The sequence below is a fragment of the Euwallacea fornicatus genome, chromosome 27 (assembly GCF_040115645.1).
Source record: "Euwallacea fornicatus isolate EFF26 chromosome 27, ASM4011564v1, whole genome shotgun sequence".
Taxonomy (NCBI): domain Eukaryota; kingdom Metazoa; phylum Arthropoda; class Insecta; order Coleoptera; family Curculionidae; genus Euwallacea; species Euwallacea fornicatus.
In genome coordinates, this window is record NC_089567.1 from 2,124,016 (window position 1) to 2,150,459 (window position 26,444).

General features: G+C 35.9%; 1 protein-coding gene across 2 annotated transcripts in view; it reads left to right on the plus strand.

The window, feature by feature from the left end:
- The window catches only part of Hr39 (Nuclear hormone receptor FTZ-F1 beta), a 48,561-nt gene that overhangs the window by 7,669 nt on the left and 14,448 nt on the right, over positions 1 to 26,444 (plus strand). Inside the window, exons 1-2 of one of the 2 annotated variants that reach the window (XM_066297073.1) lie at positions 3,938 to 4,256; positions 23,260 to 23,357. The gene's annotated coding sequence lies outside the window, so the exon portion shown is untranslated. Of the gene's footprint in view, positions 1 to 3,937; positions 4,257 to 23,259; positions 23,358 to 26,444 lie in introns of those variants that run through there. The other variant, XM_066297072.1, reaches the window with a different exon arrangement.

The window sequence follows — 26,444 nt, forward strand, 5'->3', positions numbered from 1 at the left end:
TAAATGTTTGCATATCAATTTCCAATTTTATATTACTTTCTTTTCTAACATTGAAACTTGATAAATCATGAAGTAAGGATTTATCCATGTGTTGTCAAGATATCGACAACTAAATAGCCCTTTGCTACGTTTGTTAAAAAATATCAAAAAACATTAACTATTGCCGTGTATATCGAATATGCTCAGAATTGTAGAAAATCATCAAATTTATATATTTTTTAATTATGCGTTAAGTTGTTGTGCTTAACGCACTTGTTAAAAATTTTAACTCGATTTCAGAAGAAATCCATAGTTAACCAGTAGTTATCGTCTTAACCTGCCCCGTTAGGATATTTTAAATCACTCTTTACAGGACTTTTTGCTTAAATGAAGAACGTTTCGAAGCTCAATAACATTTTCCACATATATACCGGTTGAATTGAATACATGCCGTATTTAAATATGTTTCTGTGTTCTCAAGTTATAAGTTTATTAAAGCAGCTCATTAACTATTTGTTAATAGAGCAGTTTATTAAATATTACGCCATAGCAGTAATGAACTTCGGAAAGACATTGAGTCCAGAAGTAATAAAGTATCAACTTGAGGCAGCTGTCAAGTGTGCGGTAAATTTTGCAATTGTTACGTACTTATGAAGAGTCCAATAACAGAAATCTTTGCTGCTGGTCTTTGTGTCTTAAATTATCGCAAAGAGGGGGACACGGAAAACGGGGCCCATCGAAGTTAGAGAGTTAATTAAAGAAGCTGGATTTTCGCCGAGAATAATTGAGACACGGAATCTTCCTCACCTGTCATGTATTTTTTTAGTAACACACTACTGAAGGATAGCAGTGTAGAAGATATGTTTCACAACCCAATGAGCGAGAGTAGTTGGGGGGGGGTAGAACGTTATTTCCATTGCCAGGGTCTTTTCCATATCACCACTGTAAAAAACGCTTACCAGTTTAGGTTTTTTTTTTTTTTAAATCAAATTGTATTGTTAAAATAAACTTGACGAAGAAAATTAATAGTGAGGGTGTCTGCTTTGGTTTAATCGGACTCCTTGACACAGTCTAAGCATAGCGTTGATTGGGTTTTCTATCATTTCCCTAGGTTTGTTGTTCTATTCTCCTGGAGCGTTTCTGCCACGCCATCTAAATTTTCGGCAGTTGGATGGTCTCTTAACGTTCTTTGAAAGACATCCCAAATGTGTTCTATGGGGTTCAGATCTGGGGAACTGGCAGGCCATTTCCAAAACTTCGATATTATGCTCCTGAAGGTATTGCTTTATTAATCGGGCGATGTGGGGTCTCACCTTATTTTGTTGAGGAACAAAGTTTGGACCTTCTTCTGCTGCAAAGGAGATTGTGTAAAGTTCTACAACGCCCTTTAAGTACCGACGAACATTCACAGTTTCACCTCAAAAGATATTCAAAGTGGAGCGCTTTGTTAGAGAAATTCCTCCCGAGACCACAATAGAGCCCCCTCCGAAATGGACAGTTTCTCTTACACTTGGCGGTAAATATCGAAATATTGCTCACCTCTACGTCTCTATGCTCGCATACGCGTATCGTTGTGGCTAAGTCGATATCTTGATTTAGCCGTAAAGAGGACTTGCCCCCATTGGGCCATGTTCAAAAAGTTACTAAATTGCAAGTTTAATAACACGTGGTTCTTAATTCGCTTTGACTAGTTTATTTCATTACCTAACAAGCGTGAAAAGTGATGCGTGTCAGAAGTTGTACAGTAATTATTATTAAGGTAACAAGCAAAAAAGGTGGCTCTCGAGTTAAAAAACTTTCTTGCGAGTTTTGATGTAGAAAATCAAGCGAGCCTTTACTACACTTGTTAAAAAAAGTCGCAAAACATTAACTTGTTATCTTTGCATATCGAATACAGTTAAATTTATTGAAAATCGCCAAAGTTATGCTTTTTTTGTTTTATGTTTGACTACTGTGATGTACAGTATTAACCAAAATACTTGGAGTTTAAAATATTGCGCCTTTATGTAGATGCCCCTGATCTAATGCAAACAAAGACAATAAAACGGGAATACATTAATTTTGTACGATTTATATATAGTATTTATAGTTTATTTTTTGCACTCTTTTATAGAAAAAAAAAACAATTTTTCATGGTGGACAAGATACTTGAAACTTATTTTTTATGACGTAAAAGCTGTTTTTACATTAATTTATTATTTTTTTTACCATTTCCTTTAAGCTTGCCTTGCACGTACACCACTTCCTATTTTTTTAAAATGGCAGAAGGCAAATCATGTTCCCTCGATTTGAGAAGTAGAATTATTTAGTTTTATAATCTAGGAATATTGCAAAAAGATATTTACATAACACTAAATATTCGAAAAAATACTGTATCGCGTATTATTAAAAAGTTTAGAGCGTACGACTATGTTATCCCGGGAAAAATGCAAGCAAGCTTAAAAAGACTACCAGACAAATGGATAATAAAAAAAAAATTTTGCGACATTGCCAAAAGTGATCCGTTTTTGTCATCATCAAAAATTTTGCAAAAAATACAAATAAATGGACATCCAAAAATTTCATTGAGAACTATCAGAAAAAGGCTATTAGAAGACAATCTAAGAGCTTACCGTCCAGAAAAAAACCACTGTTACGGAAGAACATCAAGGCACGGTTACAATTTGCATTCGAGCATATTCACTGGAGAGTACAAAGTTAGAAAAAAGTTCTTTTTAGTGATGAATTCAAATACAATTTTATTTCCAGTGACGGTATAGTCTACGTAACGGATCCAAATGGCCAAAAACTAAATAAAAAATATATTAAATTTCCCTTTAAGCACAGTGATAAAAGTGTGTTAGTATGAAGATGTTTTTCTTGGTATGGTATGAGATACATTAATTAATCGTATTGTTGGAAAAATGGACAGATTCGTGTATCGACATATATTGAGAAATGCAATGGAACCTTACTCATTTAAATCAATGCCATTTAGCTTCTTTTCCAATACGACAATAATCCTAAGCACTCTTTAAAAGTAGCGAAAGAGTGGTTAGAACGAGAACAAGTGTCTACCATAAGGTGGCCTGCTCAAAGTCCGGATTTAAATCCAATAGAGAATTTATGGGAACGCGTTGATTTCAAACAGGGCGAACCCATTAGAAATGGACAAGAACTTTTGGAAAGGTTCACACAAGCCTGGCATCCAGTTGATCAGCGATCAGTTGAAGAATTAACAATCAACGCCTAGAAGGATGTTTAAAGTGGTTGAAGCAAAAGGGTATCTCAACAACTACTAAAGATGTTTTTATTTTCATTTTTAATATTGATATTTTCTATTAAGTTAACTAGATTCCGACAATTCTGTCCAGTTATTATTAATTTTTTCCCTATAAACATAAAAAGTTTTGTAACAAGTATTTTTTTATTTTATTATGGTTCAAATGTATCTTTATTAAGAATAAAACTTGATCGTATTCACCCGCTTCTCGATATATGCGAACTTTAAAAAAGTTCAAAGTATTTTGGTTAATACTGTATTAGAAATTTTAATTGGCATTTTATTTTTTGTAAAAAAAACCGTGATTGCAGTTTGGGAAAATATGAAGAATATTTTGAATCACCCTGTATAGGGTTTTCCGGTTTAAACATGACTGTTTTAAGACTTAATATTTTCAATCTCGCAGTTCGAATTCAAGTCAGCCCCGTTTGGTTACATTTCCACATTCTCGAGTTTCTCACGGATCTTTAAACGCAGTAAAATCAGCATTACACGGTAGATTTGGCCAGCAGTTTATTAAATATTATGTAATAGCAATGGACGTCGAACGGACATTGAATCCTGAACTAATAAAGTTTCAGCTTTAGTCAGCCGGCAGGTGTACGGTAAATTTTGCAAATATTACGCACGCACGAAGAGCGCAACAACAGAAATCTTTGAGGCCGTTCCGCGACTGCGACCCGTCATCATCATCGTCGACTCGAATCAGTCAGAAGAAACAAACTCGCGGGTTTGGACAAAGAAACGGGTTCGGTCATTCGCGATATCCATACCTGCTTGCTCCCCTTTCCTCCACGGTCCTGTTATATTTAATTGAACGGTTAAAAAATCTTCCGTAGTGGTGTAGAGGGGTCTTTAGCCGCGCGTAGTAACTTCTTAATCCCCAAATCGTTGATAAGCCGCGACGATTGGTGTTTGTTTTTATTTTTCTGCGTTTCTGTTTGACAGATATTTATTATTGCTGTATTTGGGTTCTCTTATCGGATTATAGTTTTATTATCAGTTGAAGAAAAAGGTGGGTATTAAGCGCTTTTAACCGTAGATTAGTCGTTTTATTCGACTCGATTTAAAAGTGAAATGAGTAAGGGCTATTTTAATCGTCCCAAGTTTCTGTAGATTTGTCTACTATAGGTAACGCATAGTCCACCGTCACTCGTCACGGACGACTGTCAAAGACTCCAGTGTCAAGCCATAACGAAACTGGTTACCTATGTATATTATCAGTATCAAGTCTTCAGTGGGACTAAAAAATGCATAATGTATTATGTTCCCCGCCCGGTTCCGGATAAAGTTATCGGAAGGTTAATAATTCTGCCCTAATCTCGTAGTCGCTTAAAAAGTAGGCCTGGTTTGTTCATTGGCATTAATTTCTTTAATTCCAAGAAAATTCATAATATCAAAATGTGTATTTTTTCCACGTAATTATGGGTTTTAGTATTCTGAAGGTTCTGTAGCAATGAACTAGCTCGTATTCGACATAGAAACAAAATTACGATACAGCCATTTATAAAAATTTCGTCCTTGATGTCCTTGAGGTCCGCCACGTGATTAAGGGCCTTGACCTTTGTCTCCCTTCCCCTGCGCTCGTGCTTTTACAGCCGTGATGTCTGGCCAGTTTTTCATGAGCCAGAAAAGGACAACAGGGCAATTTTAGGGGATGGCCGGTTGTCTCTTTTCCGGTGGGGCGAAATGGTCGATAAAGTGCATCGTACTATATCTGCGGTGCAATTCGGGGTGTGTTACGTTGGGTGGGGTAGGTTAAGGGTCTAGAAGTTGTACATATTGTACATTGCAGATGCACAAGACGTTTTATTTTGCATGGATCGGTTAAATTGGTTTAAATGAGAAAATGTTATAGAAAACAATATTCTTGGAATAAGAAAAGGGCCTCGCTCCGAGTTTTAGAGAGGTTTAATTGGGATAGAATCTGGGCAGTTACGGCATATGAGATACAATATTGATTAGGTATTTGCCGCATTACTAAGTTAAGTACAGCACTGCTAAACGAAAATAACGCAAATCTGGATTGAGATCTGTAGTTCAAGTTTGGCCAGTCCCATTTTCGGATCAAAGAGCCACATTTTCTTCTGTTGAATTGAGTAGGTATTGGCCCTAGAGGGATGGTTAGAGCAAATAAACTAACATGTGAATATTGAAGTAGATAAGTGATACCACAGTGTCCTTTCGGACGTTATATTTAATGCCCCATAGGACGCGGACGTGACACTATCTTCAGCTAGGTTAGAAACTTCGTCCCAGCCGTAGAAACGATAAAAAAGTTATGTAATCTTTCATGACCGTAATTTCCCGAATTGACCTTTTACTTCATAATTCCTGGCCACGTATTTTATAAAAATTAATTATTAATTTGATAATACCCTGAATAAAAATTAAGTTACATGCTCCTGTTTCTATGAATAATTACAACGACAATGTTGTCAGGTTTATGCTTCTTATACATGCCACATCTTTTTTTTTTCAAAGGAAATAGGTATTTTCGAAGACCTCCTCAGGCACCTCTAAGAAATGTTTCCTATGAGGATTGCCCTATCTCGAATCGTTTTTATTTTTTTGGATAATGCCGGCTGAAATGGTGAATTTTCATATTTTGTTCCATTATTAATCAAGTTCGACTTTATGAAGTCACGTACGTCCCTGTTGGATATAATAAATTATATAGTTGATGTCAATTTCAAACTCATCAATCAATCAATCGTCAATTCAACAACAAATTCAAATTGACAGCAATATGTTTCCTATGAATGTCACAATGTGAGAGCGTCGGCGTCAGCAATGCCTAACTTAATTTATAATGGGAAAAAATTGACCTTTGCATCTTAAATTACTGCAAAAAAGGGGGCACGAAAAACGGGGCCCGTCAAAGTCAGAGAGTGAATTATCGAAGCGAGGTGCTCTAGCAGAATAACTAAGAGAGCGAAGGCGTTTCACCTCTTACGTCTCTATAGTAACACATTATTGAATGCTAGCGGTAGACATTTTCTCCCATGGTCTAATGAGAGATAGAGAGAGAGGTAGAGAGGAAGATAGAAAGGGATATAGACAGGGATAGATAAAGATAGAGAGATAGAGGTAGAGATAGAGATAGAGTGATTAAAGAACATAGTTTTTCGGAATCAATCAATCGCTCTCTCCCTTCGTAGGGCCTTTTTCTGAGGAGTAGTGTCAAAAATTGCTACCCAGTTCAGGTTTTCCAGAAAGTTAGAAACCTGCACTATTGCAACTTGAGTTGAGAAGTGAGGAGTCGATGACGAGAAAACCTCAGTGGCGTATCTAAGCCGCGAGGGTGCATACGAACAAATGGAAAGACACGAAATCTTTATTTGCCTAACAAGTGCAGAAAGTTACGGTCGTCAGCAATCGACTCCGTAATAATAATTCATATAATACGCGAAAATAGGCAGCACTTAACTCACGAGTCTGAAATATTGCCCTCGAGCTTTTGGCGAGGAAGGTAATTTGTCGCACTTGCGCGTTATACACAATATTTTCCCCATGAGTATGGATCACGAGGGAAAAAATATAAAACAGTTTACCCAAGCGGCATGCGAAGCCGGGTCAATCCAGCGAGAGTCCGACATTACTTCAACTTCATGAATGCATATCTGTGCGTATTTAACAATGGCCGAAGAGGCTTTGACACTTGGTGACTTCTAGAGTGTAGGCAAGTCATGAGTAGATTTTACTGTACGCTTATTGAAAGACAATACAAAACCATGAGCTTAGACATCTGTGCATCGATAAAACGAACTGAAATTATTGATAGCCACGATTAGAGGAAAGTAAGATTAGATTTCGGCCTAGACGAATTTAATTTAAAAAAATTAAAAAAGGCATAGAACAACAATTGTAATGTTTAGGTTTTCCGGCCGACGAACAAACATGCAGACTGTAGACATGTGCAATTTATAAAAAAGCAAGTGATTCATACAGGGTGTCTGTCTAATGTGATTCATTCACGCTCTAAATTTCAAGGCCTGCCTGGAAGTTGGTGTTCACGTAAAATAGCCGATTCCTTAATAATAATAATAATAATGGACTCATTTTAGACATTTAAAAAACCACAAATGCGCATTAAATGGGCTTAAGCTGATGAAATTTTACTGTTATCCTGTTAGTAATATTACTGCTGGCAAGCAACCTTCGGCATATGACGACAAACGAAAAAGGATCATAGGACGACTCAATGCCATCAGCCTCATCCGTACTCTCCAACGCAAAAAACCTTATCTGCCCCTCCGCTAGTTCCCTTTCCCCATCTCGTTCTATTAGCATTTATAATGAGACCGCCGCGGTCGACCTTCCGAGGACACGTTAATAGTCCCCCTTGGCCCCTCTCAACCAAGCCCATCCGCTGGTATCACCATTCAATGCTTTATTCGTACGATCGTTGTTCTACCATCTCATTGTACGCTTATGAAGGAGACATGGTTTTGTTCTGTGAGGTTTAATGATACCTGCTGTAAGGTTCGTTCTTCAAATGCATAGTTACTTGTAGGTACAGTTTCCTCTTGAGATGGATTATTGAATTCCCAAGTTTTGGTTATGGTGCACCGTAGGGTTTTTTGAAATACTATTTAACGTATCTGAAAATAGACAGTTCGGGACACTCGGAAATAGAACATTTTTTTACGGACGGCGGCCCTTAGGCATTATTTATGGGACGTTAGTTGAACCATTTTGAAGGAAAGACGGGAGGTCTGGTCAATTAAAACCGACATTTGGTACCTCGAAAACGATAGAAAATTATAAAATATTATACTATTAGTTATTCGTGTAACTAGTAGGGAAATGCATAGTATTGTATAAATAGTGGACTTAAGCGGGACAAGAAAAATTGCTTCCCGCATTATAAGATAAGTTACACAAAACGGCATTTCGTAATGAGATTTGAACATGATTTTTTTCCTAACTTTGGCTGCCACCTGCTGGTTCGGCGCGGCATTGGCGGTTTCGGCCCAGCACGATTTCACCAATAGAAGCGACACTAATTGAAGGGATAAGATTTTTTTCGTCCTTGTCAATTTAATTCTTATCCGGGACATCCTTTATATTTCCAACGTAATTCCTTGCCGGTAATGACTTTGTTAACATTATTTAGAATGATCACAATAATTGATGAGTCGTTAATTGGAAATAGGGGAAAAGGTACGTCCTTTCATGAAACAAACACTTGATGACTTCTCTATTCATGCTGAGGCGGGTAATCTTAATATCTTCCATCAGAATCTGACGAACTTAAAACATGAGGAAGTGTGACGACACATATGTTATAATTGCCATAAATCAAAATTGTAGGGCGGATGCGCACGATACGGCTGCTAAGGAATATAGCTAAAGAAACTTACGTTAAGTAGCTAAAAATGTAGCTAAAAATGTAGCTAAAAAAGGTGCGCTACACCTTCAGCGAAGTTTCAGTATTATGGTGGTCTAAGCTTACCGCGCCGAGTCGACCGTTCTGAGCCGATTTAATGCCTCTTAACGGTTGAGCTATGCCCTACTTAAGCTTCAGCGTACTTGAGCCTTTCTATAAGAATCATGTTGCTGTTACAAATGAAGCTAATTTGACATCAATGGCCTTCCTTTGGGGAGCTCATGGTGAGCTGAAGCTTAAGTTAAGCACAGCCTTAAGCCTGATTTGTATATGTACGCACAAGAATAGTCCCCAGATGTACCCGAGCTAACGTTCAAAGCTAACGTTAAACATAAAAAAATAATGAAAATACTACATTATTTCTCAACTTAGTCTCTTTTGAGATTGATAGACTTTTCTCAGCGATGCCTTCTATATCCTGTTTATAATAAGAAGCTTCAAATGTTTCAAAATACCTTTATCATCGCACTCCGCGACTTCATTATTGGCAAATATCTTTCCTCTGAGATGTTTTTTCAAGTTTGGAAACTCAAAATAATCCGAGAGGGCCAAATCTGGCGAATAGGGTGAACGTGGAAAAAGTTCGAAACCAAGTTGATTGATTTTGGCCATAGCGATGACGGAAGTGTGGACTGGTGCCTTGTCTGAATGAAACAAGACTTTCTTTCACGCTAAATGCGGCTGGTTTTTTCGAATTTCGTCGATCAAACGGTGCAATAAATTTGTGTAATATTCTCCACTTGTTATTTTTCCTTTAGAGAGTCGATAAAAATTATTTCAAGTGCATTCCAAAAAGCTGACGCCACCATCTTTCGTACAGATGGGACGGTTTTTATCTTCTTTAAAGTAGATTCTCCCCCGTGAGTCCAATATTTTGACAGCTGTTTCGTCTCAGGTGTGAAATAATGGACCCATGTTTTATCATGGTTACGAATCGATACCAAAATTTGGTTTTATTGCTGCGAAATTTGACTAAATGCTTCCTCGAAAGGCCCTCACGGCTCTGTTTTCATTCAATTTTGAGTAATCGTAGCACCCATCTTGGGCACAGCTTTCTCATACCGAATTATTTGGTGAAAATACGATGTACAATACTTTTTGAAATACGTATGATGTTTGTTAACTTGCGCAATTTTAACCGATGATCTGTCAGTCCAGTTTTGTGGATTTTCGCCGCATCTTCTAGAGTGGTCAGATCTGGAATGTCATTGGGCCGACCACTGCGAAGTTCGTCTTGACAGCTCGTATGTCCACGTTTAAACTCTCTCACTCAATATTTTACAACTGTTAACGAAGGACTGGATTTCCACAAAGTAGGATTTAACTCTGCTTTGACATTGCATGGATTGTGACCTTTCAAATGGAAGTGTTAAATCACGTATGGATGGCAAATTGTTTCCATTTAGTCCAAAATTTCTAAAAACGTTTACTAATAACGGCTTCGAAACAAACAGAACTCAACAAACCACCTTCGACCTTTAGACATAAGCTTTTTAAGGTTAGGTTTTTGTACTTTAGGCAAATTTTTAATGAAAAACCGCCATCCATATGTCAGTTCGGGTACTTCTGGGATTAACCTCCTATGTCAAATATTATTAGAATTGATAGATCAATCATCTGAACAGAAGCTATATTTTTCAGGATTTCCCATTTAATTTTAAAAAATTTGATTTTATGAATTCACATAGTTCATAAGTTGAGGGGATAAGCATTCTTACGCAGGACAACCCCTATACAGTGTCCATATAGTAGAAAAAGTGGTTTAAAAGATACGACTCATACGGCTCATTGTCTCACACGTCAATTTACAAAGCTCATCGTTTCGGAAACATGTAGCGGGGCGACAGGAAAACTTGTTTCTTAATATACTTAATACAATTTTTATGAAAATAAACGAAAACAACCTTGCAAAAAATGTGTTTTGCGCGCATGCGTGTACTTTGCACACACTCATTTGGGCGTCTGAATTAAGCCTCCACGTGCGACTTTTCATGTCAATCGCAGAGACACATTCGCATTTGTTTCCTGTGGTCGTAGAAATGTTCGTGGCTTTTGTACCTGTAGAAAATTCAGATCAGTGCACTGAGAAAACACATGTGAAAATCGTTTTTCATTCTCGTAGCACTTTGTTACTAAACTACTGTTGAAGTATAATCTCGAGATTGCCCGTTTAAGAACGTGTTATATCAGAAACGGTGCGTCTTAGGTAATGACTATAAACAAATATTTAACAAGTTAGGAAAGAAGTAATAGGTATATATAGGTATTGTTTTCTGAGTGGATTTTTGAGGGCCAAGTAGTGATTTCTCACTAAGAATACCAGTGAAAAAGGTTTCCTAATGTTGATTACAGAGTTTTCTCTAATTTTTGTCAGTTTTTTATTTATAAAAAAAAGAAAATTTTGAGATAAAAGTATTTCGGAAATGATCTGGATTCGATTGATCCCTGTCAGCCGATGTTGAACCAATTAGATTGGCTAAGAGCTGGATAAGTCGAAAGAGATAATTTTCAGGATTGATCCACAAGATAGTCAGCCAATCCAGTTGGTTGCAAATTAGATCCCAAGGATCAATCAGAGCCAGATCATGGTTTTCCATAAGCCCAATAAAAAAAAAAAACAACGCAAACTGACTTTGTCCATTCAAATTTGGGTACTTTCTGGGTTCGATATTTTCGATTAAAAAAAATCTTATTACCTGATGTCTAAGCGCAAATAGCTTGCACTGTCTTATAGGAATTCCCTGCTCCTTTTACATGTACAAGACATTAATGTAGACTATAGCTCAGTACTTCCTGTACCTGAGTGAAATTAAAAAAATACATAATTGCGAACCTGATAGGCACGCTGACTTTTAATTCCTTTGTATTGCGCCTGTCTGATCCTTGCAGGTACAACTTAGTTACAGTTTTGTTCTCGTAATAAGTTACATCATCATTTTCGCGAGATAGCCGAAGTCCGGATCTGCTCATATAACGTAACGGGACGTTGTACTCTCGTCGCTTCAATTCACCTAGGTGGTCGTCTTTATTTGGTTACTAAGAAGAACGAACTCCTTAACAAATTCAATTCGTATGGTTGGTTTGTAGAAATACTACATACGGAGACCGGTGGTAAAGACTACTCCCCTTTAAAGTGCTGTTTACAAATCTATGGCATTTAGTAATTATTGCTTCAGCGGCGTGTTAACTTCTTTAGTCAAATGTCCGAGTTCGAATCCAGAAATGTGAATGAGATGCTTTACAACCAAAACTTTTCCGTTCTGCTTGTCTAATCGATCGTTCTGAGCGAACCGGGACGAAGACCTGTGGGAGCTAGTACAGCTTGAAGAGAGTTCAAAGTGTACGAAACGTTACCTTGCATACCTACGCCACTGTCGTTTCAAGGTAGGCCTGCATTTCTATCTAGGTGGCTTGGAATGCAGCTCGCGATCTGGGTGGAGTACTTTGAAGGGTCATGACACCATATAACATGGCTGCCACGGCGTCATAGCATCGAAACCAAACACGTCGATACCTACATGTTAATTTACCAGTTGCCGTGGGTTACCACACAGTCATTACTTGGAAAGACTTATTCTTTTTGTTTTCAGGACTTGTTCGATTATTGAATGGTGCACCTTAAGTTCAGGATGCCTTGAGACGGTTGCGCGGAGGGCAACACCCAATTTTGTCATCGGTCCGGTCGTCATTGTCGGACCTTCCGATTCAACGTTTTTTTACTTTGATTTACACCAAGTTATGTAGCGCACTTAATTATTTTCATGCCGATTTTAAATCTACCTACATGCCGAACGTTGCTCGTTTAGGATTATTATTGTTTATTTCGAAACGGATCTCGAAAAAAGCCAATTTGTAACAGTTGCCAGTGTTTCACGTTTAACCTTAATATTTATTCACTTTTCCTTTAAGTATACATTTCAAGTACTGCTTAAGTACTATTGCAAACGGTTTCACATACGTTCAATTAGTTGTTCATTATTACATGTATCGGAATTGCTGAAACTCTGAAACCCCAGTTAGGCTCAAGTTCTTCAGTTCGGTTGAAGGGTAGCCGATCGATTTTTTTTTAATTTCTTAGCACACCCACACTTCCCTTGATATCTTGACATCTCCCGAGGCATTCGTGGAACGTCTGATGTAAACACAATTAGAAAAAATGGAAAAATCTCAGAAAACCGGTACAGTTCTTAAAATGAAAGTTGCGTGTACTTGACCTTGCGACCATTATGTGAGAATGTTATATAGCGATTTAATAATAACACAGCTAACAAGCCACAGCTAATCTAGATCTTAAAAAGTTTATTCTTTGAATAATTTAATTTATTACCAGGAAAGGATCCGATGATAACTAAAAAAATCTAACGTTATCTTCTAGTTTCACATCTTCGAAGGTCAGTTCTGGTCAAATTTTATTAACGAGCTTTGCGGAATACGGGTTGAATCTTGAAATTAATGGGTATGTCACAAGCAGTCAAAACCTATAGGGTGATTCCACACAGTGAAACGAGAAAACGTTTTGGGATATTTCGTTTGCAGGGAATCGTTCTGGAGATTGCAACGATAATTCAAAGAATTTAGATTATACAAGAACTTGGACAAATATAACCAAGAAAATTTTGAAAAAATGGCTCAAGGCTGGAGTCGTCGGCGAATACTCAAGTGCAACATCTTCAAGTTATCAGGTCGATACTTCATATGTATGTGTACATTTAATGGATTATTTTTTGTATCATACATTTTTATTTTCAGTGAAACTAAACGAAATATTTTAGTAAATTTTTGGGTTCTCGTCAGAATTCTAGTAATTTTTATGCAGTTAGTGTTTTTAGAGCACAACCTGATTTTACGAGTTAAATTTTTATTCTCAAATTAGTTTCAGTTTTATTCCCGTTTCAGCTATGAAGCTTGATACGAAGAAGATTTGACGTTTTAACATTTATTTTAATTACTACTAATTACCCTACGAATCAAAAAAATTCTATAGGTACCTAAAAAACAGTCTTTGAGGGCATTGCTTAGGTGCAAATAGAGGACATTTCGAACAATAAATTTGAACAAATCAATTTTTAGCACTTGGTTTTGCTGACTACTATTAAATTCTAGTTTTTGCAGCTAATTCGTAATTTTATAATTCGTAATATTCTAAACATGTAATAATACGTTTTACATGCTAGAAAACCTGTCATTTTATTTACATCTAGTAAAAAAAATCTTATACACACCGCGGTTATAGAATAATTACGACCCTCACGTGTCTGAGTCATTATAATGTACTTCACAACCTTGGTGTATAATATACAATTGTGTCTGATTTCATTATAAAGGGCTTTTTATGACACAGTTTTGTGGTCATAAATTAATTTGTTGTGACCCTAGTATGATGATGCTATATTTTAGTAGAACAAAGCAGACAACAAATGTGTTTGAATGTTAACTGACGAATATAAATCTCGTTTGGCGGGTTGTTAAGGTTCTTCGGAGCTACTTTAATTTTTTACTTAAAAGCTACATTACATTATCAATCAAAGATGAAATTGGACCTAAACCGCTGTATGTAACACGTAAATAATAAGAGCCTATTCGACTCATCCACTTATGGACTTGCTCGCAAGCTTGCTCTGCCATAAATCGACTCGTCTAATAGAACCTTATATTGAGTATGTATTTATTACGTAAATAATTATTGTTAAGTACTTTTGCAAGCTTTTAAAAGATTGTAAGTTTGTAAGCTAAACAAAGATTTCATGATATAAATAGTTAATGGCATATAGCAAACGAGTTTATAGTAATAAAAAGGGTCTTCGCGGCCTTGATAACAGGGAAAGTAACATCATGTGGATTTTCACAAAGTTATGTAAAAACTATGATAGAGATTATCAAGAGCAGTAACCATTTTTTAATATTTAATTTCAATTAAACGCCCTCCATTTTAATGTTTTACAAGATCTTAAACCTTAAAACCTCATATACAGGGTGAACTATTTAATGCTGTGATTGAAGATTTCTCAAAAATAGTATGTTGTATGAAAAAAAGGTTCAAATACAAGTTGTCCAGTAAAGAGAGAGACATATCATGGAGATAGCGATTTTTAGTCAAAACGTCATTTTAAGGTCATTTCAAGGACAACTTTTTTCTAAATGACAACCCCGTATTTTTTATAGATCTTGTAGGCCTTCGAAAAATGAAAATCTTTTATAAAAAAAAAATTATTAGACGTTTCGATGCACAGTTATCCTTGATTTTTGTCCAACTTTGAGATAGTCGAAATTATTGCATTTTTTTTTCTATAAAAGTTTCGCATTAATATTCAGTTCAAAACTCATAACAATCCTTCTATTTAAAAGAAATTAGTTCTTTGAAAATTTTTTAAAAAATAAATTTGCCAAATGAATTTAAAATCTTGATTTGAGAAACTTATTAAAGCAAATGCTCAAAAGAAATGTCCTTCCCGCCCTGAATACCTCTCAACTCTTATTTAAAAAGAATTGTTTACTCTGCGCTTTCATCTCTCTGTTTGTCAATTGACGTGCATTTTCAATTCCCCTTTTCATGTCGTCTGCAGTTATTGGTACTTTTGCATAAAGTTTGTCCTTCAAAAAACCCCAGAGGACAAAATCTGGTGGGGTCAGATCAGGCGGCCTAGGAAGCCGGTTGATTAGACCGCCTAATCCAATCCATTGATCTGGACACATTTCATTCAGGACCTCACGAGACATTCTAGAAAAATGAACAACCGTCGTGCTGATGCCACATCACTCGTCTAATCGCACATAGAACGTTTCCTAACAGTTCCGGAATATTATTACGTAAGAAATTACGGTACATTTCTCCATTCAAGTTTCCTTCAATGAAGAAAGGTCCAATTAAGTATTCCCCAATAATACTGCACCATACATTCACTGACCACGGTCTTTGATGTTCAACTTCTCTAAGCCCGCGTGGGTTTACTGCACTCCAAAAATGCCGATTATGGTGATTCACTGCATTTGTCCAACAAAACGTTGGAAAAGAAATTTGCATTTTGATTTAGTTCCTGCCTTGTCCAATTACAAAAATTGACTTGATTTTCAAAATTAGTTCCATGGAGTTTCTGATGAAACGAAATGTGGCAAAGATGGCATTTAGTCATTTTCAAAATTCTTTGGACACTCGTCTTTGATATTCCTGGATTAGCAGCAATTTGACAACTTACGTGAGGATTGAAGACAACAGTTGTAAGAACTGCCATTAGATCGTCTTTATGTGTTTCACTTCGGGAGAGATTTAATTTTTTTGTTTCCAACGTTTTTATTTCTTTCAACTTTTTAATGAAATTGTTGAAGTTTGTCCAATAGAGAACTCTTTCATCCGGAAATCTTCCAGCATAAAATTATACTGCCCGACTAACATTTCTTCCAGCCTCTTCATAAGTAAAAACCATTTATAATTTTCTATCCAAAGTTTAGCGATCCATTTCAATGATTGAATTTTGAAATAAAAAGAATAATTTATGAATAATTTATACAAAATACTTAGATTTATTGTCGAAAAAAGAATATCGTTCCTGTAGACCTTGTTATAAGGTAAACTCTAATTAAATTTAATAACATATTTATTTTCATAGATTTTTTTTTGATTCGATGGAAGGATTGTTGTGAGTTTTAAATAGAATGTGCATTGCAAAACTTTAAAAAAAAAATTATTATAACAAAAATTGGACAAAAATCAAGGATAACTGCAGCAAAAGTCTAATAAAAAATATTCATTTTTTGAAGGGCTACAAAGATCTGTAAAAAAATAGGGAGTTGCTATTAAACAAAAAAAGTTGCTCTTGAAATGACCTTAAAACGACGTTTTAGCTAAATGTCAGTATCTTTATGGCATGTCCTCCTCTTTAACAGACAACTTTTCTTTGAAACCTTTTCATGTAACGTACCGTTTTTAAGTAATCTTCAATCACAACTTTAAATGAGACACCCTGTATATTTCAGTATCTCAGTAATAATTTACTGACAGCATACAATGTGAAAAGCTATGTATATACAGGGTTATTGATAATTCGACGGTTCCTTTGGGAAGGTGATAGGGCACGAAGTAGGGAGTAAATTGAACTCATATATGCATGTTCCAAAACTTATTAGATATTGACTTATTCCAATTTTTTTAATTCACAGGTTTAATATTAGGTAATAAGAGGTTAATGATTTTCGACTCATTTTGCATGAATTTTTTTTCGATTTTTTCGATTTCGCTATTCGATCACTTGTCTGACATAGTGATTGTCCGAATGGAGTAAAATATGTCCGACAACATTTGCGTTATGTGAAGATTTAGTTATTATTTAAGCTTAAGTTAAATTGTTCATCTAAAGTATTTCGGCTACTTTTTGGAACATCTAACACCTTATTAGATAGCTTTCGAAATGAAGCAGTTCTTAGAGCGACTTATACGCGTGTTACTTTGAACATTTTTTGAAGACTGTACTGAAGAAGTTGGCGCAGTTGATCTTCAAAAATTACTTTATGAAAGTTTTTACTAAAAATTTTCACATAATGCAAATGGTTCTGGACATATTTCATTTCATACGAAAGATCCTAATATTAGACAAGTGATCGAGTAGCGAAAGTAAAATTCCAAAAAGGATTTTTTGGGAAATCAGTTTGAAATCATTAAGACCCCTGATTTACAAAAAATTGAGTAACTCACAATCTAGCGAGTATTGGAATATGCATATATGGGCTTAGTTCACTTTTTACCTCATGCCCTACCACCTCCTCAAACGAATACGTCGAATTACCAGCAACTTTGCATATTTAATGGGCAAGATGTTTCATTAAATGCGTGTTTTGAAAAAACACTTTGTATTTTAGCCACAATTATAATAGGGAATTTATTTTGAATACAAGTAGGAAAAAATCTAGTTTTTTCTTGTGGTGAGGAACTGCGATAAATAAATTATTGACAAATGGGCTTTCTGAACTGATCACTTAACGGGGAAGCTAAATATGAAATAGAAATGAAGTACTTTCGTAAAAAAAAAATAATAAAATAAAATCGATTTTGGATATTTTGGGATTTTTTTTTCTGTAAGGGAGTAATTTTGAAGTTATTAGAAAAAAATGTGTGACCTGAAGGGTATTGGTGGCAATATTTTGCCGTAGAACTGCTACGTACTAGTATCCCTGTGACATCACTTTATTGTCAGAGATGCAGCAGGTGTCAGTACAATCAGTAAGACATAGTGTTGTGATAACGCCATTTTCTTCCATTTCTCCATTATGGATCAATATCTCATTTGCCAAAGAAAGGCTGCAATCTCGGTACTTCAGTTTGTTGGCCTACTCCATGTCGAACGATTTCCGACGTTTAGCCGGCGTCCATAATTATCTGACATCCTGTAGACACATAATGCTGCACGTAGATAGATCTGTATCAAAGTGAAATGATCCTAAATATCTACGGGGTGTCACTTGTTCTGGAATCATCCTTTCATACTCTCGAACTTTTCCGCCACTGTTCTTTCATTTCGCTTCCATTTATTTTAGAAACCTTTTAGGAATCTGGTACCTTATTCATATATCCAGTAGTTTTTTTAGGTATTTGCAAAAATATGGAATAAAGCATGCGGTTTCCTGTGTAACTGAGTTCTTTTGATTTTTAGAATTTTCTAAATGTATTAGATAAATTATGTGTTTTCGTTGATATTTATACAAGTTATTGCAAAATAGTGGGAGATGCGAGTTATACAGTGAAAATTTTCACAAATAACTCGAAAATGGTAAATTTTTTATGTAAGACCTATTTCATAAACTAGTCTTAAGATTTGACGATAAATCCGAAAATGGCAAAAAAATGGGGGGATTCCATTTAAAAAAACACAATTTGGTACTACCACACTTTTATGACAGACCCTGTACATTTGAAAATAATTTAAAAATACGTGCCTTTTATTCCCCAAAAACTTTACTAAGACAAATTTCCTTCCAAAACTTATATTTACTGAGATATCGCACTTTGACGCACTAATGAGCAACCCTGTATATGCAAAAGATGCGACAAGAGACTTAAAAGTTTCAAAATTAAAGGAGACAGTTTAAATTTTAAGAAACGAACATTCAGTGGCGGAATATAGAAGACTTGCAAGAATGAACAAGGACTTCACCCTTGAAAAGAGATTCTAGATATAAATATTTATATTGTGTCAAATGGTAAGGAGAGTCAGTATGGAGATCTCACAAATGGTAAGAGACATGCTTGCACTGTGTTAAATGGGAAAATAGTTGTGCTTTGGGGAGGTAGTTGGTGCGACTAAACCTACAATAGCTATTTTCCCACAACTACTTGTGAAATATACTAAAATAATATTTTCCGACTAGTAAAGTGCAAGCAGAAAAACCGTGCACTCCAAACTTGCATCAGATAACTGAAAACTTGCTGGAACTGCAGAGGATAAATTAGAAGCAAAAAGTAATTTTGTTAAATTGTGAAATAAATGGTTTGCGGACCTAACAGGTGTACAAAAAGAAACTGAGCATCTTTCGGTGAAATTAAGCTTCATTAAAAACGTAGTTATTGAAAATATTAGTATTCGAAATAATTTCCATAACTGTCTATGGTCTTTTGCCATTTACTGGGTAGATGATGGATGCCCTCGTGATAGAAGCTTAGTGCTTTCGACGAAAAATAGTCATCGATCCATTTTCGAATATCTTCAACGTTAAAGAATCGTTGGTCAGCTAAATGAGACTGCATGGATCTGAACGAGTGGAAGTCGGAAGGAGCCAAGTCTGGAGAATACGCAGCATGCTGGAGTATTTCCCAGCCTAACGAGAAGACGAGTTCCTGGGTCGGTTTAGCTGTATACGGACGAGCATTATCACTTTCCGACTTCCTTGGCCCGTAAATGGGCTTTTTTCCTCCAAATTATCGCTTAATTTGATCATTTGGGCCTGATAACGGTCAGCTGTAACAGTTTGACCGGGTTCCGGAAGTTCATAGTAAATGACTCCTTTACAATCCCACCAGACACACAGTAAGACTTTCTTGGCATGAATGTTTGGTTTTGCAACTGATGTGGATGGCCGGCCTGGGTCAGCCCATGTTTTTCTGCGCTTAAGAATGTCATACAAAATCCACTTTTCATCTCCTGTAATAATATTTATATACAGGGTTCGCCATTACTCCGGCCTTGGTTCCTGGTGTCTTTGTATAAATATCAATATGAAATGTTTAGTACAGTACTAATTTATATCGGAAAGCTGCATGATTTAATAATATTTTTGTTTATACAGAGTGTTCAGTTTTCGCTGGGCAGCATAAAGTTATAATTTTTTAAATAGCAACCCATAATTTTTTTTATGCCATTTGATGAAATCTTAATTTAGAAGGAAAATACATTAAACATTTTTTAAATTGGTTGCGGCGTTGCCATATTAGAGAAATTTTTTTTTAAATGCAGCATCAAAAAAAAAATTATTTTTTGAAATTTGTTGTTGTAAAGTAGTAAATGAAAGTTAGAGGTACTTAAAAACTTTAAAACATTTTTTTAATGCACCATACTTTTTTTGTATAAGAGCGCTAATTTGCAAATTTTACATATTGCTGAAACTCGTTTTTTTTAAATGGTACCCATGATTTTTTTCAAGTCTTTCTAATGTAGTTTTTAATTCTCTATTAATTTGCAATAATATCTTTTCATCTAACATTTACAGTTATGGAGATATTTACAAAATTTCAATCAAATTGCAACAGGCATTATTATAATCCAACAGATTTATTCTAGTAGGCTTTGCTTCTATTTAACAAAAGCATCAATTAGTTATTTCATTTAGTTGTCATATTACCTGTCACTACCTTCTAATATGGCAACGCCGCAACCAATTTGAAAAATGTTTAATGTATTTTCCTTCTAAATTAAGGTTTCATCAAATGGCATAAAAAAAATTATGGGTTGCTATTTAAAAAATTATAACTTTATGCTGCCCAGCGAAAACTGAACACTCTGTATAAACAAAAATATTATTAAATCATGCAGCTTTCCGATATAAATTAGTACTGTACTGAATATTTCATGTTGATATTTATACAAAGACACCAGGAACCAAGGTCGGAGTAATGGCGAACCCTGTATATATATTTTTCAAAATTTTTATTCCTTCAAAAATAGGCTATCGACCTTTTGGTCTTTCTGCCCTTGAGTGTATACATTTCATTTTGGAGTCTCACCATATGCATTTTTTCTCAAACTAGGTGTGGTGTAAAAGGGACTAATGCAGGGGGTAAGGGAATAAGATGTTAGAATAGGGTTTATGTTTGGAAGTGTTCTAAGAGGGTGTCTGTAGGAGAATAGAAGCGTGATTGTCTATTTTGTCTTGTTAGGCACAGTGGGGTCAGTAGTGCTAGATTGTGAGGATTGTTTTTCCATTTTGTTTGGATGTGTTGTAGTCGTTCCATTATTCTTGTCATGTGCGTGCGTTCGTTTAGTAGTTGGTTAGATGGGTTGTGTAGTGGGTTTTTGGGGTTTCTTATTTTTGTGATAGTTCATAGGGCGATATGTTCCGTTGTTTGTATGTGTTTTATGGTCTTTTCCGGTGTGTTTGCTCTTAGGATGTGTCCGTAGTCCAGGAGTAGTCTGCATATGGATTGGTATATTTTTGTTGCAGTCTTTGTGCTGATCCCTTTGTCTTTGTATGTTAGTGATCGGAAATGCTTTGCCCTTTTGATTGTTTCTGTTCTCATGGTCTTTACATGTTTAGTAAACTTCAGTTTAGAGTCGAGTATTATTCCTAGGTATTTTACGTCATTCTTTGGTTCTGTTACTTGTCCGTCTGCTGTTATTGTTGGGGAGTTTGGTTTAATTCGGTGGTTTAACAATGGAAGCTGGTTCTTGCCAGCATTTGGCATCAGCCTCCATACGTAAAACCACTTCGTTGTTTAGTTAGTAAGTGTTTGGAGTCTTTCTACAGCCTTCTTGGTGTTTTTGTCATGTACTATAAGCGCCGTGTCATCCGCGTATTGTAAAATGTATGCCGCTTTGTCTATGTGGTCTTTGTCCTGAAGGTTATGATTGTATATGTCATGGCAGTATATGTTGTAGAGTAGAGGAGAGAGTGGAGAGCCCTGCGGTAGGCCTTGTTGTGGGGAAAAAGAGAACGATAGAGTATTGTCTATACGAACTTCTAGTTGTCTGTTTTCAAGGATGTTTTTTATAGTTGTTATCAAGCATTTTGGTGTTTGTAGTTCGAAGAGTTTGTACAATAGTCCGTTATGCCAAACCGTATCGAAGGCTTTGTTGATGTCCATGAATAGACTTGCTGATTTTCCTCCGTTTAAGTGTGTCGTCTGTATGTTATTCGTCAGGACCAGAAGTGGGTGGATTGTCGAGTGTTTTGGTTTGAATCCGAATTGATATATTGGAATGTGTTGTCCGATTCGTTTTTCAAGTCTGTCTTTTATGATGTGTTCGAAAAGTTTCCTGATAGTAGATAGTAGGGTGATTGGTCTGTAACTTTGGGTTTTAGTGTTGTCCATCCCATTTTTTGGAATGGGGATTATTATTCCATTCTTCCATGATTGCGGTATCGTTTTGTTCATAAGACAGTTATTTAATTGATTCCGGATTTCGGTGTGCTTTTCTGGCGTCAGACCTTTTAGTACTTTGCTCTTTATTTTGTCTTTTTCCAGGCGCTGTGTTTTTAATTGCGTCTAGGGCTTTGGCATATTCTTCGTTCGTAATTATCTCGTGTCTAGAGTTAGTTTGTCCGTAATAATATTATGCAGAAGATTCTTTCTTTTATACCGAGAAAGCAAGTTCACGCAGATCACGTCAACTCTTCGATTTTTATTGTCTTCGGTTAGCTCATGAGGAACCCATTCTCCTGCTTTTTGAATTTTTCCCATTCCATGCAATCGAACTGAAACTGCTTGTTGAGTTACTCCTAACTGCTCTGCAAGCTGTTTTTCAGTTTGACATGGATTTTCATCCGGTAAAGTTTGCAGTTCTTCGTCTTGAAACTTTTTCTCGACATCCGCACGTGGATCGTCCTCAAGACAAAAGTTTTCCTCACGAAACCTCTTAAACCATCTCTTAACAGTTAAAGCACCAACAGAATGATCTCCCCAAGCCGAATTAACCATTTCTGTTGTTTCAGCAGCATTTTTTTCAGTTTAAAACAGTGATATTCTCAAATATTGCTTGGAAATGTCCATGTCTCTGTTTACGTTTTGTGCACTGAACTACAGCTCCTAAGCAACTGAAACTTTTATCATATAAAAAGTAATAAATAAACAACACCTGCTTACAATTGCAGGCGAATTGAACGTATCTAAGTATGTTTTTTTATTGCATGTAACTTCATTGCTCAGTTTCTTTTTGTACACTTCTCGTTACATTTTTGGCCCTAGAAAGGGCGTTTCGTACAATAACGGCAAGCAAGCTCCAAACTTGATACATTGAAAAATAGACAGTGTGTTCATATAAAACGCGCCACACTACTTTGGTTTCACATGGGCGCTGCGCGTATTTCAGTGAGCAGCGTGAGTCTCTTGTCACCTAGCATGAACTATCATCGTTAAGTACCAGGGTAGTTCCTATAACTACTACTTCGATTTTAATTCTTTACTACCTACTTTTCCTTCCTATTGCAGATCTCCTAAACTCATCCCAGTCTCACTCGCTACTCTGAGTATACTTCATCCAAGGGACCAACTATAATCATATTACGGATGAAACCCGAAACTTTTTTGTAAGTATACCATGTAGTACGAATTTGTATTCTTAATGTTCACCTCGCACAACCAGCTCCAAAATCTCCACCAAAATCGATTTAGTCCAGTCGCAGCATTCAGGACCTGGACGCGATTATTAAAATGCAATATTACCTAACCGCAACAAGTTAAAAGTCCATTGTTTTGGACCACCCAGACCAGACTTGACCTCGCCTTAAGTGCTTGTCGTACCTATACGCTGACTCTTTTTATTTTCAAAAGCGCGTAGGTGGTTTTGTGTTTATGATAATTTGTATTTTTAGGTGAGCTGAGCTGTTTTGTCTTGGTGCGTGCAGGCCTCGACTCTGCATCAGTTCTCAACAGGTTTAAATGTGTCATATCACTGTCTACAGTAAAAAAAAAAAAAAAAAAAAATCAGACACGCACTCATATACGTCTTCTTCGATAAGTACAAGTGCATTATTTTAGTTTGCAATTAGAGCCTTTATACTGACATTGAGGGTAGAGCACGTATAACTCAAGGCGAACTGCGTCCGGTCGTTGGAAAAAGAAGTAATCAAATGTTAGATAATATAACAGTGCGGTCTAGTACAAAGCCTTGCTGACTCATACAAGTAATTCTAAGGAACTTGGGTTTCTAATTTGTATTTGCATAGCTTGGTGGCTTTATCTGAGCGCCTTCTTACGGGGGGACACAAAAAAGGTTAATTTGGTACCATGATGTGGTTAGTCGAAGCCTGAGAGTTTTTCGGTCATCTGTCTAGGAATGTCTTTCTTTTTACGATTCTTTTATTACTTTAAGCAAAAGCTTGTGGGAACTGTTTTCAGGTGAAAATCTGTTAATTTAAATTTAGGTGTAATAAACCCTGTATAATGTTAACTGTCGTGGGGTCAACCGAGAGTCATGGAAAATTGTTTGGGTCTTCCGTCGTCTCGCAGTAACGAAGCAGTACTTTATGAAAATTGCATCTTTCCATTTCGCCATTAAAATCGCGGCAATGCTAGAAAACAGTAAAAATACTCGGGCCAACTGTAAATTAGTTTTTTCAATATCGGCTGTTTACATACAAATTTTCGAACAAGTTTCCTTCACCAAGTCTCCACTGAGTTAATCTGTGCCTCTTCAAGGGATCGGAAATTCGATAGTAACTGTTGAGCTCTCTTTAGGTCAAATTTTTAAACTACTCGCATCGTAAAAAGTTGCATAATTTATCGTTTAGTCAAATGTAGTCTTAAAGCTTGATAGATGAATAGCGTTTTCTGCTGGTCCGACCAGAGCAATTCTAAGGTGTGTTTGGACTTAATTACTCTCGAGTTGATAAAGGCATGAAGGTCTCTTTCCACTGGCCCAACTTTAAGAAATGGATTTTCGGAGCATTCTAAGATGAAAAAAATTCATATTAACATCCGCCCGCAACAATGAAGTTCTCGAGGTACAGGACAATCAAATTAAAATCATTAATTTGTTTTTTGATTAAATTCGTGAACATTGACGCGGTATTGTGATGAATTTTGTTTACTGGGAAATATTATGATGCAAAACTAAGCTGCAGATGCTGTGACATACTCGAATTTAACTACCATAGCTTTTTTGTACTGTAATTATCGGTCTTTTTATAGTAGGTGGAGGTTTGGCGATATGTCCGACAAGAAAAATTTGAAAAAACTCCCTGTACATCGAAACCGAATCAAACTAGTTATGAAACCATCATACCATATAATGTTACTTGGAAATCGAATTTGAGATGAATCTCATAAATCCACTTAAAATGTGTGCCGTACTGTATACCGAGTGTATTTTTAACTCTTTGAATTGTACACGGTTAATCTTAAGTAGGGATTTTTTGTTTAATGCGACATACACTTCAAAAAAGTAGAAAAACATTTTTATATAATATTTTTTCAAAATCTCAAAAAGACCCAAAATGTGCGCGTGTTCAAGCTTTAATTAATTACAAAACTTTTAATCATTATTCGATCCGGAACTACAAAGGTGTCGGAACTTGTCATCATTAGTTTCATTTACGCAAATTGTCGCACGTTTTATCCACGACTCTGTATGTACACGCTGTTCGGAGAGATTTTTTTCTTCGAATTATTTCTGCAGTATTTCCTATCCATTCGCGCAACTCTGTCACTGTGTTCATTTTAGTCGTAAACACTAAACTTTCACAGAACTCCTGACAGATAAAAATTACATGGATGTAGGTCTGGTGATGTCGCATGACATCTTACTGACCCATTGCAATCAACGCACCAGCTAGAAAATTGTTAATTTGAAAAATCGCGTGCCTTTTTTTATTGGAGATTTCGAAAAAATGTTAAATCAAGATTTTGCTTAGTTTTTTGATGTTTGTATCACGTTAAAAAGAAAACTTCTATTTAAGATTATCCCCTTATATGATTTTAATTTGAGTTATTCTCATACCTTCGGATATTTGCACTAGCTATTGAAATTTTATTTGCAGAATTAATAATTTGATTAATTATTAACAAAATTACGAAATCTTCAATGGTGCATACGTCTCCTCAACCAATGTTTAAGTGGAATCGAACCAAATTTGAGTCCTCAAATTCGGTTATAGCAAACCTGGATTATAACGAATGGTCACCTTTAAGGAACTAAATGTTAGGAATATACAGAGTATCCAACTATATAATTACGTGTTATTAGTGTTCAGATATATCGAAAACATTTATAACAAATGATCGGGTTTAACGAACGAGAAAGATTTTGCGGGTCCGATCGGCTATAACGAACTATTGCCTATTGAAAAGACCATCCTTAAGAATTTATTAGGATAGTTTTAGGGCATTTTTTTAGTTGGGATGATCACGACACCTGGAAATCCCCATATATTGAATCGTAGAGGATTTTGCGCAATTTTGTATTTTAGACAGCAAGAGGAACTCGTAGATCAAGATGACGAAGAAGACGTTCCCTTGTTAGAGTGCAATATGAAGCATAATAACGTCGATCCAGAAAGCTGCACCTAAATGGATAACGGTTTTGGTAACAACCGATTTTCGACAAAATATATGACTATACTGAAATATATTTTCTTCTTAAAAATCAAGCGCAAAATTAAATGATTCACTACTTT